Genomic DNA, 20,120 nt, shown 5'->3' with positions numbered 1-20,120 from the left:
TATGCCAAGACAAATGCCTTCCAGGTCAGAGCAGCTGGATAGAACAGGTGGGCTGGATGTCATAGGGATCTTTTATGCCATGAAAGATTAAGTGACCCGCACTAACAGGCTTGATGCTCTTCTTAGCATCAAGGCAGGTCTAATCTAGCAGAGCTCCATGGTTATGACACAGATTATCAGCACAAAGGAAGACAGTCCTGGTGAGGATCCCTCACCCCACTTAGGTGCTCTTCTCTATGCCTCCTGTGCCACAGTCAACACCTGAGGCTAGTGCGATATGGGGAGAAGCCTTTGCAGCATACTTGCAGGAGAAAAGGGAACCAAGAAGAGGCTTCTCTCTGAGAGGTGGAATGGCTGTGCTGAAGTGTCTTACTTGAAGGTGCCTTGCAGTAAGAACAAACAGAATGGGTGTCTATGATGGATATATGCAATGCCCACACCCTCTTGCCTTAAAGTCCATAATGATGGCTTTTTTAACCTTAGATTTTTTAAATCTTTTACTTGTTTTTTTGGGGTAAAACAAAGTCTTGTTTTACCCCAAAAAAACACTGAAGACTCTTGCAAAACCAGAGGCTTGTTTTACCCCAAAAAAGCACTGAAGACTCTTGCAAAACCAGAGGCCAAAAAATGATTCAGAAGCAGAGTCTGGGAAGCTCATCCATCCGCTAGCTCTGCTGAAGAAAGTCTAAGAAGCTAGTGATGTAGTGTCCAAGCACAGCCATTCCCTGAAATGCTTGGAAAGGCCTGCTGAGAGATAGGTCCGTTTCAGCTGGGGCAGCTCAAGGCACTCTACTGCCTGAGGTGAGGGAGGTGAGGCCCCCCCCCCTTTCCTCTCTTCAGTCGCCGCTGGGCTGGTCTCCTGTGGTGGCGGCTCACAGTGTCACACCTCTGGTGTGGTGGTGGCCTGCAGCATCACTCCTCTCTTCTGCCACCACAGGCCCAGGTCAGGGACACCACAGCAGCGTTCTGAGAGGGGCATTTTTTTGCCACCTCAAAATTCTGCTGCCTCACCCTGCCTTATTAGAGAACTGCCCCGATTTCAGCGCTGTCACATGACAGTAGAAGCATTATGGCAATTTCACTCTACAGTTTTGCTGAATTTTTCAGTTTTACATTTAGAATTTGGGAACCTCATATCAGAAATAGTGCCATTGCAATTAAACTCACAAAAATTAAAATAAAATGCAATAACAGTACAACATTCACCTCAAAAAGGCACTGCACCATTTATGTTTGTATGAGAAAAACTGCATTTTTACATCAGAAAACTTCTTTAGAGGAAGATAAAGGAAAAAACAGGACTAGAAGCAAGTATGCCAGAAAAAGACCACCAAGAGACCGACTAGAAGGGCGTACAAGAACATGCTACTCACCCAGCCAGCAAAAACCTCCCTGAGGAAATGCACACTATCCACGGCGGGTCCTACACTCTGGAATTCACTTCCTCCAGACCTACGCCTTGAACCTTGCCATATTACATTCAAAAAGAAGCTAAAGACTTGGTTTTTCGCACAAGCATTCCCAGAGAACTAAGAGCCGGAAGAATACAATATCCTTATGGACATTGACCCCCTATCTCCTTCTGTACATAGGTTTCTGACTAGTTCTTTATTGCAATTTAATTAGACATGATTGTTCTCTGTAAGTTCCTTTAAGCTCCTTTTTATTTGTTTCAATGTAAGCCGCCCACGAGGTGACAGTTTTATTTCCCTGTAAACCGGTGTGATATGTATTTTATACAGGAACATCGGTATATAAAAATTAAAAATAAATAAATAGAAATAGTTAAATGAAAAAAAAAATCAATAGGATTCCCCATTTTTGTTCTGATTTTTTCCATTCATTAGTACTTGAATCTTTTGAAAGTTCCACTAATGAACTACACCCACCATTAGGCATTAGGAAAAGGAGATGCATAGAAGCAATTTTTGGCTCAGCAGTTTCCTTCTCATTCTTTAAGTTTAAAGTTCAATTGTAACCAACGTTTAGTGGGTTAAAGTGTCATTAACCACTACCCAGGATTCCTATATCCTCTCCCACCTCAGCTCCAAGCAGTGATAGTCTTGGCTAGGGGGCCACAAACTGTAGCTCCTTCCAGAACCTGGCAAAGATGGACCCTAAGTGTGGCCAGTAGTTACTGCCACTTGGCAATAATGGAGACTCCCTGCCTCCAGTGGCTACCACTCCAGCATTGCCAGTTAATCTAGGGCACAGAAGCCTGCGCTGGGAATCATCCAGCTCGGGGGGGGGGGGTTGCTAATTCTACCATTTATTTATTTATACCTGGTACCGGCTGTGTAATTTTCTGTGCGACCACAAAAACCTCCCTCAGCACTGGTAACTTGAAAAGCGGTCGTACTATAAAATAACAATGGTATAAACTGTTGGATGAAGAGACAGTTAGGAAATCCGGCGCCACATTTCAATATTCAACCCCTCCCCCCCCGCTGAAGGAGCTTCTCCTCCTCCTCCCCCGACCCTTAAATACTGACACCCAATAGCACGTCTACCGGCAAGCGCCATTTACCTTAGAGAATGACGTGCGAGGGTTTGTTTTTTTTTTGTTTGTTTGTTTTTTTTAAAGGCTGAAAATGTAAGTGACAGAAGAAAAGAAGAAGTCGCCGGCCGCGCTCCCCAGCTCCTTCACTCGCCGGCCGGGGCGGTACGGCGCGCGCGCAAGCGCGACACCAGCAACAGCAGCTCCTCTCACTCTGCTGCGGACTAATCCCTGTAACCCAATCTCCATACGTGCGCCACGGCCGGAGAGAGAGAGAGAAAGCTGCTGGGAGAAGTAGTTCCGGGTGGCCCGTGCGTAAGTGTGTATGAGTGAGGAGTGAGAGAGAGATTGAGTGAGAGTGGCTGAGGACCCGGATGTTTGTTCCTGAAGCGCACCGAGCTGAGGTGGAGAAGAGAGGAAAAAAAAGAGAGCGGCCGAGGAGCCGGCGCTGCTTCCTCCGCGGCGCTGCCCGCTCTCCCCGCCCCCCCCCCCATTCCCGCCAGCCACACGCAGCCTCGCTCGGGCCGCCGGGGGTGCGGCTCGGCCTGGGGCGGAGGGGGGAAAGGGGACGCCGGAGCCTGGTGCAACCTTCCCTCCTTCTCTGCTCCCTCCCCGGTCGCGGCAGCCGGACGGGCCCAGGGCCTGCAGGAAACGCTGGGTGAGTGAGTGACAGCGCAGCGAGCGGGGAGCGGAAACGGTGTCTCGGTCGGGCCGAGGGGCCTAGCCTTCGGGAGCTGGTAGTAGTAGTGGTGGTGGCAGACAGGCCGGCGATTCTGAGGTGGGGGAAGACGGACAGTGGGGTCCGGTACCTCCGGGCTCTGGCCTACTTATAGTAATTACTGTCTAGTAAGCTTCCTCGGAATTGGGGTGGGCGTTATTCTGTCCTGCTCCCTCGCCACGCTCCAGCTGTGTCATCACGGAGGCAGAGAACCGGATTTAGAGGTTGCCCCGATGCCGGCCCCGAGCCCTGTCAGCGCTGTACGGCGGCCGGGTCAGAGGTGCGCGCCTTGCGCAGGTTGTCATTCAGGCTGCATTCCCCGGTGAGAGGTGTCATTGCAGCCCCTTCTTGCTTTTCAACGTGTGCTGCAAAACTAAAAAGAAAACCGTAAGAAACGTTTAGCTGTATTGGTGGATGTGCGTGTGGACGATACGTAGTTTTTACATTCGGGAGGGGAGAGAAGTGTACGGAATTGGATCTGATCACTGGGAGGGATGCAGTAGGTGTCCATTCCCCTGGGACTTTAGATTTGTTTACTTCGTGGTCCGATTAAGTGTAAATCATAGCAGACACTTGTACGAAGTTTGCCAGAATGCTTTTTATTGCGAGTTTTTATCTTCATAAGGAAATCTCACTCCAAAATCTAATGAATCCACAGTCCAGGAACTATTGAAGAAGATCCTCGCTTTTCTTAATAGGCTTGTATCTACATCTTGCTATCTAGCATAACTTGTTTATGGCTTTTATCCATTAAAATATGAAACTAGTCTATAAATGCTTTTTTAAAATATTGCATTCATTTTTATTCACCATTTTGCTGAGTTCTTTGCAAGTAATGATTAGCTTTTATTGGACCAAAATAAGAACTATCCAAAGATGGTAATTGACACACATTTCCAAAAACTTATGTATGTTGTCTTTGGGGTAATTCCTATTTTGCACCAATAAAAGATATAGCAACTTGCAAAGCTTCCAGGTTTTTCAGGAAAGAGATGACTTGTAGACTTCCATACTTTATATCTTACAACTTATATAGAACCTCATTACTAGTTACTAATGAAATCTTCTGCTCCCTTCTCTTTTTATTGTTTTATTGTAACAACATGGTGTGTGTGTGTGTATATATATATATATATATATATATATATATATATATATATATATAAATTTACTTCTATATATAATCACAAGCCTTATTTCCACTACACTGCAGTATAGTAGGAGTTGTAATTGGAAGTTTTAGTATGGCCACATGCCATTGCTAATTTCAAACCATGCCAGCTAGCTCTTCAGTAACTTGCAAATTGTTATTTGTTAATTTGAATCATTTAATTTTTTGGCTTGTGATTAAGTGTGAAATGAGTGAAAAAAATCAAGCTGTAAAAATGAATCTATGAACCTTAAAACTATTTCTGGTTTGCTATTTACTATAAATCATGATATATGTGCCAAATAAAGTATTCTAAATTATAGTATGAACTTATTAAATATGATGAGAGTAATGTTTTATGTTTAATTTAAATTCAGTGAAATAGGTTAAGAGCCAACAGGTTTGTTTGTTATAAATTGTATTTGTTAAATCTAAATACTGTAAACATTCTGGAGGTCAAAGCTGCTCATTTTGTAACCAATATGTTTTTTGTTTGTTTTTTTTTATATATTTAAAAAAATGGATACTAAGTAGGCTGGGCTGTATCCATCTGAAAAAAATTAGATATTGGAGTTGATGTCTTATTTGACTAGTACCAGTAGACTGGATTCATAAGGTTTTGATATCAATTACTGTTTATCACCCTGACAGAGGGCAGTAATAATTTTAGATTTCTGCCTCAGTGGTGCTGATTGCTACATGAAGGTAGTAGGTTTTTGCGATAGTACTTGTCTCTATTTGAATGTCATACATTCAGTACAATTGTAAGATTTAATAAAATTGGCTTGTCTCACATTTACTGAATTAAAATCTCTTGTATATATTGGTTGGCTATGTCTGTCTAGTGCACATTTTCCTTTGAATGAGTAGGTTTTATTTCTCTATCACTTAGATAAAATTTCATGTGGTGTTCCATTATTGAAAATTCAGTGCCACTAGCATGTTAAATAGGATGCAAAAAACTGACTTCCCATGACAATTAAGTTTATTTTTAACTGTTCTCTTGGGTGATCAGTAGCTTAAGTAACTAATGCCTGACTGCAGTTTTTAAAAGGGAAGTTTCTGCCATTTGAAAGTGAGAAAATCCCAAAAAGGCAGTAGTTTATGACTACATACCTATGTTTTAAACATGATATATGAAGTATCTGAAGATATTACTTCTCTCATAATAGCTTGCCTTTGATCATTCCTTTGTGGTTTTGCTTTGTCACTCTTTTTAATTAATGACAGCACAATTACTAGCAAATATATAATGTATTTTTAGACAACCCATGACACATCGTGTATTTATGCAGTCACCAGTGTTAGATAAATACTAAACTGTTAGTTTCCTTGCCAGATACAGAATTTTACTAACTGTATTGGTCCTGAAGAAAACATCAGAAGGGACCAGTATGGTCTTTAGAGCTCATGTTAATGTAGATCTAAAAAAGGTATCTCAGCCTCCTAAGTTTCCAGTTTTCACTGCCAAGAAATAATGCTAGGAAAAAGGATAGAGCATGAAAAGATCTACCTGGACTGTGACATCACCTTATTTGTTTATTTGATATAGCTATGATAGCTTTTGAAGTTGTGTTTAAAACTATTATGGGGGCCTAAGAAATTATGCAGGTATTCTGTGGTTTCCTACCTTGAAAAGCTTAGTCTAATTGAATGATGAGGGTGACAAGCAAAGGCAGAAAGATATGCAAACCACAAGAAATGTATTTTCAATTGTTAATGGAGTACTTCCATAGGAGCTCTGAACTGGTTAGAAGTTGCAGGTATGCCTACCTATTTTCAGCATAACTTTCAAGGCTGCCTCCTTCCACGTTGGCCTCTGGTTTCTTTCTGGGCTTGCTTCGCCTAAAACAGTGGTTCCCAAACCTGTCCTGGAGGACCCTCAGCCAATCAGGTTTTCAGGATATCCACAATGAATATGCATGAGAGATAAATTTGCATGCACTGCTTCTGGAGGAGGTGGTGAAGATAAAAACACTGGAAAGAATTCACAGGGGCATGGGATAAACACTGGATCCTTAAAAACTAGAGGATGGAAATGAAGAAAAGCGTGCATGGGAGTAACTTTCTGGTGCGGTGGTTACTACCTTTAACCAATAAGCCTATATATGTGATATCTCGATCAAATGTCGGTTTATAAAAACAAATAAATAATAAATAAATATACTGTTAATGCAGCTCCATCATTTATTCTCTGCTTCACCAGCAGGGGAAAAGGGGAATGGGATTCAGACAGCAACTAACGAGTGCACAGACTTCTACGATCTGGGGAAACAAACATGGGGGTAATTTGCTGGTGCAGCGGTTACTACCTTTAACCTATAAGCCTAATACTTTTGATGCAACTTCAACATTTGCTCTCTGCTTTAATGACAGGGGGTAACAAAGAATTGCATTCAGACTAACCAATGTGGGCCCTGACTTTTATGGTTTGGGAAACTGATAAGCATGGGGGTGGACCATTTGGTCCTTTTCTGCCATCATGTCTATGTTTCATAGCATGTACATTTTATCTCGTGCATATTGATTGATTGATTGAAAATCTGACTAGCTGTTTGTCCTCCGTGACAGGTTTGGGAACATTTGACCCAAAATATTTTTGGCCTTGGGAAGTGAATAGTGGAAATACCTAAACAGCAACTGTCATCAAAGCAGATATTGGGTGGAGAGAGAGTTCTAAAAAAACAAAAATATTTTTCCTGGCCTGAAAAAAGATATTTGGAATACTGTAGGTAAATCCAAAATAGATGCCCTCTGCTTGCCCACAGACATGCCCATAAATAACAATTCACTCAGAAATGCATATCAATCTTGTATTTAACTCCAGAAGCTCTAGGATAGTATATTTGACCCTCTTTAAGCATAGCATAAGTCTGGTCTATAGCACTGACAGAGCATACAGCTCATATTATTTCCAGTGGAAGCAATTTTGCCATGTATGAATATTTGTATGCATGGTAAAAATAGAGAAGATAGGTGGAATCAAATTTTCTTCTTCATCATATGACACCACAAAAAAAATGTTAAATAACCTTTCTCTTTTTAAAGACTAATTTGTTGCCCATGCCAAAGTCACTTTTAAAAGGCCAGTGCCTCATTTCCCAGTGGGGATTGCAGTGCTCACCTTTTAAACATTGCTTTGCCTTACCTAAACCTCTACATTATCCCATACAGCAATTACACCATCTCTCGAACTCTAATGTATGTGTAAACTTGATTTCATAAACATCTTTCTCATTTAGACACATGCACTACATGCTTTCTTCTTGCATTTTAATCCTTGTGCACATACATCTTTCATCTTCTCTAACAAATTGCAAGCATTCATGTAACTATGAAATCACAGGACATAATGTGTAATAAAAAGAACATAAGAACATGCCATACTGGGTCAAACCAAGGGTTCATCAATCCCAGCATCCTGTCTCCAACAGTGGCCAATCCAGACCATAAGAACCTGGCAAGTTCCCAAAAACTAAGTCTATCCCATGATACAGTTGCTAGTAATAGCAGTGGCTATTTTCTAAGTCAACTTAATAGCAGGTAATGGACTTCTCCTCCAAGAACTTATCCAATCCTTTTTTAAACCTAGCTACACTCACTGCACAAACCACATCCCCAGGCAACAAATTCCAGAGTTTAATTGTGCGTTGAGTGAAAAAGAACTTTCTCAGATTAGTTTTAAATGTGCCACATGCTAACTTCATGGAGTGCACCCTAGTCCTTCTATTATCCGAAAGAGTAAATAACCGATTCACATTTACCCGTTCTACCCCTCTTATGATTTTAAACACCTCTGTCATATTCCCCCTCAGCTGTCTATTCTCCAAGCTGAAAAGTCCTAATCTCTTTAGTCTTTCCTCATAGGGGAGCTGTTCCATCCCCTTTATCATTTTGTTAGCCCTTCTCTGTACCTTCTCCATCGCAATTATATCTTTTTTGAGATGCGGCGACCAGAATTGTACACAGTATTGAAGGTGCGGTCTCACCATGGAGTGATACAGAGGCATTATGACATTTTCTGTTTTATTAACCATTCCCTTCCTAATAATTCCCAATATTCTGTTTGCTTTTTTGACTGCCGCAGCACACTGAACTGCTGATTTCAATGTGTTATCCACTATGAAGCCTAGATCCTCTTTCTTGGGTGGTAGCTCCTAAAATGGAACCCAACATTGTGTAACTATAGCATGGGTTATTTTTTTCCTATGAAAAAAAACCCATTGGTTTTCACCTGAACTAAGGAAACTAATACAAGAGCTAAGACATAAAGAACATAAGTGACGTAAAGACCCCTCCCCGAACTCGCTGACCGCCTACAAAACATCTTTGCACAGATACAGGACGACCATACTACCTAAAAAAAGAGACTTCCATGCACACAAAATACACAACTTCTACTAGAATGCGAAGGCCCTGTTCTCGTATGTTTCAGATCTTACAAAATCCACCCCCCCCCCTCCATCCCTGATAACCAAGCCCAGACTAAGTCCAACAAACTTGCAATCTTTTTCCAGAATAAAATCTCCAACCTCTTAGCCCTTCTCACCTCCACTAACACCTCCTCCATGCCCCCTTACACCATCAACCTCGACCAGAGAGCCAATTTTGATTCCTTCAAACTCACTTCATACCTTGAAATATAATCTATTCTCAAGAAGATGAAACTCTCATTCCATCCCTCTGACCCCATCCCGACAAACTTACTGCTCACCATTCCTAGCACCATTTCCAAACCCCTGGCCAAAATTATAAACTGCTCCCTGTCTCAAGGAATAGTCCCTGACCTTCTGAAACTTGCCACCCTCAAACCCCTACTGAAGAAGTCAAACCTTGATCCAGGAGACCCCTTTTAACTTCCGCCCCATATCCAATCTGCCATTTATCGCCAAACTCATGGAGAGACTTGTCAACTCCCAACTCTCCGACTATCTAGACAAACATAACATTCTCTACCCCGCGCAGTTCGGCTTCCATAAATTCCTAAACACGGAATCCCTTCTTATCTCTCTCTCGGATACCCTTCTCATAGGATTAGACAAAGGACAACCTTACCTACTGGCACTTCTGGATATCTCATCTGCATTTGATACTATGAACCACTCCACTCTGCTAAACTGCCTCTCAGACATAGGAATCTCAGGAATAGCCCTCAGATGGTTCGAGTCATTCCTCAGCAATAGATACTACAAGGTCAGAATAAGCAATAAGGAATCCCCCTCCATCAGTTCTACCCTTGGAGTACCTCAAAGCTCCTCCCTCTTTAACATCTATCTCTTACCCCTCTGCCAGTACCTCGCTAATCTAAACCTAACTCATTTCATTTATGCCGATGATGTGCAGATATTGATTCCCATAACAGACTCCCTCCCAAAAACCCTCAAGTTCTGGGTTAGCTGCCTTGACTCCATCAACCTCCTCCTCTCCAGTCTCAATCTCGTTCTCAACATGGCCAAGACTGAACTACTCCTCATTTCCTCGGACCACAATAACATTTCCGTCCCTGACCCCCACCACAGCTGCTCAGGCCAGAGACCTAGGCGTAGTACTGGATAACCGACTAAACTTAAAAAAAAAATTTAACAATACGACAAAGGACTGCTTCTTCAAATTACAAATCCTGAAAAAACTTAAACCACTCCTCCACTTCTATGACTTCCGGACAGTCCTCCAAGCTACCCTTTTCTTTAAAATAGACTACTGTAATTCCCTCCTTCTAGGCCTCCCCGCAACTACCACTAAACCCTTGCAGATGCTCCAGAATCGTAACCAATTCCAGCCGAGGAGACCACATCAAACGTGTCATGAATAGCGGTATAGAAAATAAATAAATAAATATATGCATCACCTTGCACTTATCCACATTAAATTTCATCTGCTATTTGGATGTCCAATTTTCCAGTCTCTCAAGGTCTTCCTGCAGTTTACCATACAGCACTGCTACATTAGCAAGCAGGACTCGCACTTGACTTGTCATAGCACTAGGTAGTACTAGCATACAAGTTATTATATACTATACATATGCAACAAACACCTATCACATTTCCTTTATAGATATCATTACAGTAAACAGGTTATACAAGATCTAACAACAATCATGAGTTTCAACAAAATAAGGTTTATTTGCAGAATAAAAATGACAAAACCATTTTAAACTTGCTTATTCCTATTCATGTGATGATGAGCAGAGTGGGATTTGGCTGCATGCTTCCTTTGCTGTTGCTCCTGCTGGGAGTCAACGGAGTGCCTCTACTGCTGCTCCTATTGTAGCTGCTTCTACATGTGGAGGCACAGACTGTCTCTTTTGCCTGAAAAGGCAAAGAACAAACAGTATACGTACTTAAACTCTATGTATGCAAATGCCATGCCCACAGAGGACGACAAAAGTCGGACAAATATGAGCATCATGAGCAGAATAGTAACAGAGAAAACAATAACAGAAATTGGAACATTTGACAGTGTTGACTGAATAACCAATGAAATTCTAATGAAATGAAAATCCATTTAACATTTTGAAAAGCAGGCTGAAAGGGTTCTCTTACACATGCACATTCCCTTAATTCAGGCCCATCTCAATTACAATCATATACCAATGCCCTTTATCCAATGCTCTCCTGCACAGATATTGTAAATGATTTGTTATTGCTATAATTATCGAATTATCTTCTGCTATTGACTCCTCTTCCCCTCAGTTCCAGTACCCTTCTTTTATTGTAACTGTTGCCTTCCTCTATGTTTTGGTTAACTTTATTACCCTTTGTTCCTTGTAAACCGATATATGATCTGTATCATGAATGTCGGTATAAAAAAGCACTAAATAAATAAATGCAAAGCAAGCATAGTACAAACGACTGAAACATACAATTGCATGCGTCATGGAGTACATATTGATGGACTATCAGTATTCTTATAAAACAAATCTGCTAGACTTGCATGTACAGAGCAGATAGAGTAGCCAGACTGTATCACATGCAGCTAGATACATATAGACAAGCATTGGATGCATCAGAAACAAATATACTGACCATCTAGCTATACTTCATTTGCCATAGGCGACATCCTCAATTATATATGAGCCTGATGATGATTTTGGTGCCTTTATCTTAATGGCCATGTTTTCTCCACTATTCTAATCTCCTCCAACCTTTGGCTGGTTTACTGTATATTATGCACTGTATAACAATGAATGGCTATTCTATGAGAGATGGAGTGAAGAATGAAACAGGGTAGTAAATATTATTATGGATTGTTCCTCTCTCTTTGTGTGTTGTTGCTGATTTTTCTTGTAATTTTCCATTTCTTCCCGTGGAGATGGGGGGCAAGTGGCTTTGAGCATTTTTAAATGAGGCACTGTGGTTGAAGCCTGAGCTGCCATGTTTTGTTTTTTGTTTTTTTTGTTTTTTACTTCTTGCCCTTAGTTTGGGCTAACATCAAAGCCAGGGGCCTGCTTACTTGGTCCTCTCGTAATTTCATATGTTGTCTGCAAAAGGTGTTATGTGTGAGATTAATGCAGGTTGTGCAGATTGTAATGCAATTGATAATATCCGATTTATAGCAGAGGCCAACCTAAAAATCCATTTAAAGTAGATATATTTGCTTTTGTCCAAATGTGCAGGTCCTCTGAGTTGCATTTTGTAATAGGATGTGTGGGGAAGGAGTGGGTCGTTTGAGGGGTTTTTCTCATGTTTCCTTCTGCCACTTTGGTCTTTCAGCTATATTGGGACAGTGGAGCCATGAGAATTTATTCATAACTACCTGGAGATTTCCACCCCCCCCCCCCCCCCCCCCCATGCTCTTCCATACTAACTCGACAATCATAGTGACAGCCCTAAACCAGGATCTCAGATGTCCACTCTGGAATCCAATAGATTATGAAATTATCCAATAGATGTTGCTGTGGAACAGTGTCTGGTATTCCCTCTCATCAGTGATTTTGAATGTATTCTCCACCCCACCTCACCCAAGGAACAGAAGCAATTTTGAGAACTGAGCCCAGACCTGCATGCCACTGCCCAGTATTGCCCCTGAGCCTTAAGGAAGTTGACATTTTAGGTAGCTCTGAGCTTTTAAAAATAATCCCCAATTTTCATAAATTGTATTCACAAGACATCTAATACCATCATGGCTGTTAATTGTTTGGAGGATGTAACCATTTTTAGTAATTTGTGGAACAACTGAGTGGTTTTCCTTTTTAAATCCTACAAATTTCAGATTGCTCTGAATTTGACTGTGACACCATACCTAAAAGTCTTTGACCAATCAATTCAAACAACACTTAGAGACAAGTGGAAAATATTTTATTCCTGTGTGAGTTAATTTCAGTTCTAGAAAACATTCACAAGTAACTTCTCAGCGTTCCTAGAATAAGCACTTGGATAGTCTTAATTCAGTTTCCCAAACCAGTTCTGGACCCCACAGCCAGCTGGGTTTTGCGGCTATCCACTATGAATATGCTGGAATTATCTGACAGGTTAGATGTAAGAATTTTGAGAATGCTATGTAGATTCCAGTCACTTGTTGAATTTAATTTTGAATTTGCTTAATGGCTGTACTACTTCAGGGATGGGCAACTTCTGTCCTAAAGGTCTGGTTTTCAAGATATCTATAATGAATATTCTTGAGATTTGCAAACAGTGGAGGCAGTACATGCAAATCTCTAATGCATGCATATTATGGATATCCTGAAAACCAGGCCTGTTTGTGGCTCTTGAGGACCAGAGCAAGCCATCCATATTTTACATTATGAAGTTGGAGATATTCTTTAGATTCTTGGATCATACTTATTTATTTAGATTTATATTCCGCTTTTCACACTTTTTTCAGCGCTTCAAAGTGGATTACATTCAGGTAGTGTGTTTTTGTATCTTAATTCTTGAATCAGACTCCCCATTCTGCTCCAGATTTTGATTCAGTTTCGCTGTCTTCCTTCTTTGACCCTCTTTCATTTTGGGTAGATGAGTATACAATTTTCCACACCATTACCAACACGTGTGCCCCCCTATTTCTTTTATCCAAACTCTTAGCCCTTAACACTGGCTGCTTTTTCTGTCTCGGGCATGCTTAAATTCCATCACAGTACTGATTACTACCACCACTGCAAGTAGATTAATAGTGCTCCCTATTTTGGACAAAGAGATGAGGAAACTAATTCTGCCTAAGCCTCTGTGGAAGAGAAGTTGCTATGTATTAGTAAACCACAATTGCATTAATCTAATGCTGTAGCTCAAGTCTTGCAGGATGGAGATGACATTTTAGGATAATGCCTTTTGGATGATATTCCTGATAAAATATTATCCAGTATGTGAAAAAAATCTGGAGCTCACCGGAGGTGGCGCTTCCCAACCTTTCCTGTACCCACACTCATCTTCCAGCTAGCAGCATTGCAGTACTGCGATTGGAGTGACGATCCCCGTTTTCTGTCTTCTGCTCACGGCTGAATGTATTTCCATTGATTTATAAACAGTCTAACCTTTCCCTAGTTTTTCAGTCTGTGCAGGCCCTGCAGGGAATGTTGGCATTCTTCAGTACTTTACCAATGTAGCTAGTTTTACTAAGCCATTAGGCAAGTGTGTTATACCACTTACCAAAGAGAACGTAGGACCTGTGGGACTTATCATGCTCTGCCATCATGAAAAGCTCACCCTTTTGAAAGAGCTGTGGTCTGTTGTCATGGTCATGGAGTCTCTCTGCAGTATCTGAACCATGAGTTGGAGGAACAAAGAGAAAAATTATCTTCACAAAGATTGTTTGGGCACGATTTTTCCCATTCCAGCCTTTAACTGACTAAGGACTTGCTGATCCAGCCTGTTAGATGCCTCAGAATCTCTTTAACCTGAGCTAGTGGTAGCACATTGGGGACCCTAAATAGAGTGGAAAGCGGGCATTGGTAGGAAGGAGCAGAGGTCCATGGGGAACACAATACAAAGTGAGCCTGGGGACCCCCTTCAGCTGCTTGGAACCGTAAGCAATTGCTTGATCTGCTCATCTGTAGCACTGGCTCGGTTTTTACTCCCACTATCTCTTACCCATCCCAACCTGCTGCCTGTACTGCTGAATTAATTTAGCACCCTTCTAAACAGTAAGTAGGGTAAATGGCAGCCTGTCAGATACGTGCCTGCATGAGTGAGTCACAGCTCAGCAGGTTGTAGCATGACTGGACAGAATGTTACTTCCGGTCAACCAAGTCACCAGACTTTCAGATAGCAGTAGCTCCAGTCAAAATTAGTAGTCTGTTTTTTGGAGCACTTATTAAATGCCTTGTTTCTTACCTTCCTTCTCCAGGCAGATTTTCTGTCTGGCCAAGTGGGCTTGTATGAACAATCCTACCTTGCAACTTCACTTAGAGGGTAAAGGTCATTGCTTTCGTTAAGCAGAAATGATGCACCCTAAAAATAAAAATTAAAAGCCCTGTAAAGGGAAAACATTTTCATTCTTTTAAATAAGCAAATATGTTATACGACCAAGTTGTGCCACATGCTTTTGTTTAGGTTATACTTGATCAAACGGGTTGATACTTCAGTCTGCACAGGTTTATCCTGCTAGCATGATACAAGTTATCAACTTTTGCCTGCCACATAGGAAAAACTAAACTTGATTCTTTTACCACTGTGATTTAATTACCAGTAGTATTTCTGATGTCCTCTATTCTTTTTGTAACTGTTTATTTTTGAAATCACACAGAGAACAAATGCAAACAAAAGAATATAAGCGCAGGTTCAACAAATAGAGAATCAGAAGAATAACGAATCCTAGTACAGACCAGATCACAGATCACCAAAAATCATGTAGCAATCTGCTCCATGTCCAGTAAGGATTCCAAATTTGGTTGTAGAGCTCTGGCTTGTCCCGCAAAGCAAAAGTAATCTTCTTCATCACCACTATCTCCTCCGCTGTAGTCTTTCAGTATTTTATGCTTAGCTTAGTCTTTCAGTGAAAAGCAAATAATGAGCAGTTTATAACACCTATTGTTTAGCTTTGCCAGAAAGGATTAATGTGTCCTGTCTGCCATATATATATATATATATATATATATATATATATAATTTGTCCCAAAATTGCAAAAGACAAACCTGTAATCAACTGTAACTTGCTCTCTACACCTGTACTAAGAGGCAGTGTTTTTTTTTATTGTTGTGAGCGAACTTTTGTTTGTGAACAATCAATTTTGGTTACATTTCCCTGTGAAAACTACTTAGCCATTTTTTCTTCAAAGAAAGTATCAGTTTGTGTTCAATGAAGTGAAGTGTTTCATTTAAAAATGTTTTTATTGAATGGCATGGGGTTTTTTGGGGGGTTTTGTTTTTTTAAACTATTTAGGAACAACCTAACTAAAATATATATAGACAAAAATGGTTACATACAATTAGAGCTCTCATGCAATGGAACTTTAGAACATTTGCAATCCTGTCTTTAAAAAGGCAACTTGTGTACAAATAAGAGAGAAAATGAAGGCAAAGTTATTTCTAGTAAAGGGGATTACCACCACGTGATGATATTATTCTATCAACCCACATCCCCTCCAACATTAGATATTTTAGAATTGAACTCCAAATATTAATCCACTAATCTGTATCAAAATCCAGACAAAGCTCAGAATTCCTCTTGTTGATCAGTGAAGCCTTTATTTCAGATTTGCCAACAATGGTATGTAAACAGCGATAAAGATAATAAATCATTTTACCAAATGACTCTCTATTTAAAATTTTCTCCAATTCAGTTTTGTCTCATAAACAGTTCAGATTTCCCCTCTTGCAAAAAATGTCTCTTCGAAGTTGGAGAAACAAATACGGGCAAATTTTAAAAGGCTTGCGCGTGTAACATTCAGGGGCTGCATGCTGCGCACATTTTTTTTAAAAGGTCCAGCCACATGTGTAACCCCTGACACGTGCAGAAATGCCAGGCCAGCTAAAAGGGGCAGGCCAGGGGCGTGGGCAGGCCTGAACAGCAGCCATTAGGGTCCTGTCCTGGAGAAGCGCGCGCCGGCCGTCAGCTGGCGCTCATAACTTAGTTCTGCTCTAAAAAAAACCAAAACAAAACAAAAAAAAAAAGCCCACTAATTAATTAGGGTTAGTTTAGGGGTCGGAAAGGAGAAAAGGTGGATGGGTAAAGGTAAGTTCCCTCCCAGTCCGCTTTTGAAGGAAACTGGGCAAAGGCCCGATTGCGTTGCTGCGCGTAGATTACAAAATCCCCACAGGAACCATATTTTTTTACATGTGCACGCCGATGTGCGCATGTTATAAAATAGGCGCGACCATTTTGCGTGCGACGGGACTGCGCGCACCTTTTAAGATCAACACCATGAGGTATATGAGCTGCTATATCAAACTCATTTACCAAGTCTGGAAAAGACTTAAACATATATACTTTGTATATTGCATTATGATCCTGATTTATCTGCTGTAAATAATATACCAACCATGGTGTTTCTTAGCATTGAAGATGTTACATCTTGATAGTTCTTAGAGAATGAAATTCTCAACTGAGATTTTATGATGTATGAATTGACATTCTTGAACAAGCTACTGTGATTTATTTATTGATGGTATAAATAGCTTAAAATTAGTGGAAAGGAAAATGGGCAGACTAGGTTGATCTTGTAATTATTCATTGCCATTATTTTCAGTTTCTTTGTTTGCAAACACATAAGGACCGAAACTCATAATATAGGCAGCTGGTACTGATGGCCCCTCCCCTTGTCTCCTTACAGTACATAACAGTAGCAAATAACACTCACAGACAAAACTGGAGTTAAACAAGGCCGCAGCTTTTTTGCTAATATCAAACTAACACCAGAGCCAAGTTGTCATCACAAGTGCCCACCCAAGGAATCATCTACCATACCCCAGCATGATGACTCCTTCGCAGGCCACCAAACCTGCGAATATCCAGCGGCCTCCCGCCGCTAAACGGGGACCCCCACCATAGCCTCCAGCAAGGGGTCCCCAACCATGTGGCTGAACCCAGTCACATGAAATTAAGCCAGAGACAAGAAAATCCGCCACCTAGCGGATTCCTTGCTCTACACCCCTCCCCCAAAAGAGTAATGGCTCTAGTAACTCCGCTGTACCCCCCCCCCCCCAAGCTGCGACAAACATTACCCCATAAGAAGAGAAGAGGGAGGGGATCGCTGTGGCAGTATGAGCCAAAAGGGGGCGGAACGACCGGCTGCCATCCCCTAGTGCATCGGAGCCGACCAACCAGACCCCACTGGGTCTCGAGGGGCGGCCCCGATGTCAGAGGCCTGGAGGCCGGTGCTAACCGTCCAGACTGCCCGGCCGACCGGAGGAGCCAGCCTGGCGCCCACATTATCGTGGGCCTCCGGGACTGTGCACCTCCAGCTCTTCCAGTAGCTTTGCTTGTGAGTTCAGTACTGCATGTTATTAAGTCAGATGTCCCTTTTTTTTCTTTTTTTAAACTACTGATCTGCTGTCCCATACTATTATGTTAGTACTTTGTGTTTCAAACAGCTTACAGTCTCTACCAACTTTAATTCCTTAGCTACACAGTGTTTCATTCTGCACAATCAGAAGTTGTCATTTGATTATTAATGTGAGTTGGTGCTCTTAGGTCAGTTCCCATTGAACAGTTGTCCACTTCACAGAAACTACCATCACATTTTTGGTTCTAAACGACAAAACTGACAGCAGAGAGAGCACAGACATGGAGACAAAATTACCTCCACCCCCCCCCTTTTTATTTTATTTTTATTATTAATGTTTCTACCCTGCAGCTTTCATTGCTGCTCATTATTGATCTTTGAGCTTTGGCAGTCTTTTAGATACTGTGAGTCTCTGTGCACAGTTGCTGGGGTTTTTTTTTTTAGCCCATTTTATCCTTACGCTTACATGGGCATTACGGTAGTGGTTCTCTAACAGACGGTAGTCTCTTTCTCCCTTGAGCTCTGTAGGGACCTAAAACTGGGTAGGTGCAACAGCCAGGACTCCCTTCTTTCCAGGAGCTGTAGATGCTGCCCATGCAGTATTTCCAGCCCCAGCTGGCACAGAGAATGCGTCTCCTGCCATTAGGACCCTTTTATCTACAGAGATGGTCTCTCCAGAGCAGAGCTTAGACACATTGGCAAGCTCATGTGGGAAAGTTTGTGCTACCAGTGCCTATGCTGTTAATGTTCTGTGGATAAATGGAGGTTTTTGTTTTCTCGTGTTAGTCTTGCATTTGTCACAAACACTAAATTAACCACTTTTTAGAGAGAGCTCAAAAGATTAAGCAGCTGCAAATGATGCATTCATATTTTTCTGTCTATAAAACACACTGAACCATAAAATGCACTTTAGTTTTAGGGGTTGTATAGTATGATTAATATAGTACATGAGAGAGACTCCCTAGGCTGCCTCTGAAGTAGCTGGTAGGATGGACTTCACTGGCCATCCAAGTTTCATCTTTTCAATGGCTGGTGGGATGGTCTTTGCCAGCTGCCTAAGCCTCTTCCTTCCCGCAGCTGGCAGGATGAGCTCCTCCAGCCACCTGGGCCTCCTTCCAAATCTTTGGCAGCTGGCAGAGCCCATCCTGCCATCTCCAATCTTTAGCCCCACTGACCATGTAACAGTAAGATGCAGGCTTCTTTTTAGAATATCTTTTAACTAAAATGTTTTCTGGTCTAATAAATATGGCTAGTTATGATTATTCAGTTTTTCCCACCGTTTAAAAAAGCAGACTGGTGATATATAATTTGTGGATGGTAGTACAATATAATTTTTCAGAGATATATACTGTAGCACAAAATATGAACATGTATAGAACTGACCCAAGAATGATAGCATTTTATCTGCTTAGCTCTGCAGAAACAGTGACTAAAAATTATGGCCTGTGGCCTACTGTATAGTCATAATAAAACATTTTTCCTTTTCTTTCTGCTAGACCAGTTATGTATAGGATTTCCCTCCTCCACAGCTGACTGAGACAGAGGACACCTCTTTTATGATCTCACTCAAGACTATAAGGGAGGTGTGGTCCTGTTCCTATCCACTAGTCTCTGTCTCTGGAAACTGCAGACACATGAGGAGGATGATAGCTCTTACAGCCTAGTTGAGTCCTTATTGCTTCTGGGACAACAACCTCTAGGGGTTGATTTTCCTAGTGGGAGCATTTCTCCCAGGGCCTTCCTTGGTTGGGCTGTGGGTGTTATCCCTTACTTCTAGGGTCTATGGAGCCCCTAAAAATTGGTTTCTGCAGAAACCCTTTAGCCCTTAAAGAAAAAGGGAGAGAGAAAGAGCATGGCTCTCTCATCTTCCATCCCTCCTTTCTGTGCTTGGAGGAGGCTCTCAAAAAAACCCCAAAAACCTGCCCAAACTAGCTAATACAATGAGCAGAAGTGGAAGGCAGCCAGCAGAGGCATCCCCAGAGGTGGTGAGTAGTGCTGCTTTGGAGAGGGAAATCTATCGCTGGGAGCATTGTTTCAGTGACAAGTCTGAGAATTGAAAGCATTCTCAATTTGCTGCAGCACAGCTGAGAGAGGGCAGGAGCAAGAACTGGTTCATTTACCACAGGGAATGGGAAGTTTACTCACCGCGGCAGCATTTGCTTTCTCTCCTGTGGGCTCCCTGGGGTTTTACAGCTGTGCATAGATGGAGGAAGTGTGCCATGTGCGGGGCCAAGCAGGTCCCGAATGATCTGCCTGCTCTGTGAAGGGAGCCCCGTAAAAAGATGCAGGAAGACAATGGGAGCTCAACCCCTCAGCTAAGGGAAGAGCAGTTGAGAGCAATTTTCCTGACTGAGCCAGGACGGAGCAAGGCAGCCTT

At 41.7% G+C, this 20,120-nt stretch overlaps 1 protein-coding gene and 1 long non-coding RNA gene across 11 annotated transcripts in view; one reads left to right on the top strand and one right to left on the bottom strand.

The window, feature by feature from the left end:
- The window catches only part of LOC115076826, a 152,256-nt gene extending 149,599 nt beyond the window's left edge, over positions 1 to 2,657 (bottom strand). For all 4 annotated transcript variants that reach the window (XR_003852876.1, XR_003852873.1, XR_003852875.1 and 1 more), the window contains exon 1: positions 2,528 to 2,657. This is a non-coding gene — a long non-coding RNA (uncharacterized LOC115076826). The remainder of the gene's footprint in view (positions 1 to 2,527) is intronic.
- Positions 2,658 to 2,681: 24 nt separating this feature from the next.
- The window catches only part of FOXJ3 (forkhead box J3), an 84,825-nt gene continuing 67,386 nt past the window's right edge, over positions 2,682 to 20,120 (top strand). For 6 of the 7 annotated variants that reach the window (XM_029578750.1, XM_029578749.1, XM_029578752.1 and 3 more), the window contains exon 1: positions 2,824 to 3,155. The gene's annotated coding sequence lies outside the window, so the exon portion shown is untranslated. The other variant, XM_029578747.1, reaches the window with a different exon arrangement.

Source organism: Rhinatrema bivittatum, chromosome 15 (genome assembly GCF_901001135.1).
Source record: "Rhinatrema bivittatum chromosome 15, aRhiBiv1.1, whole genome shotgun sequence".
Classification (NCBI taxonomy): Eukaryota; Metazoa; Chordata; class Amphibia; order Gymnophiona; family Rhinatrematidae; genus Rhinatrema; species Rhinatrema bivittatum.
This window is presented reverse-complemented; position numbering and strand designations above follow the sequence as displayed.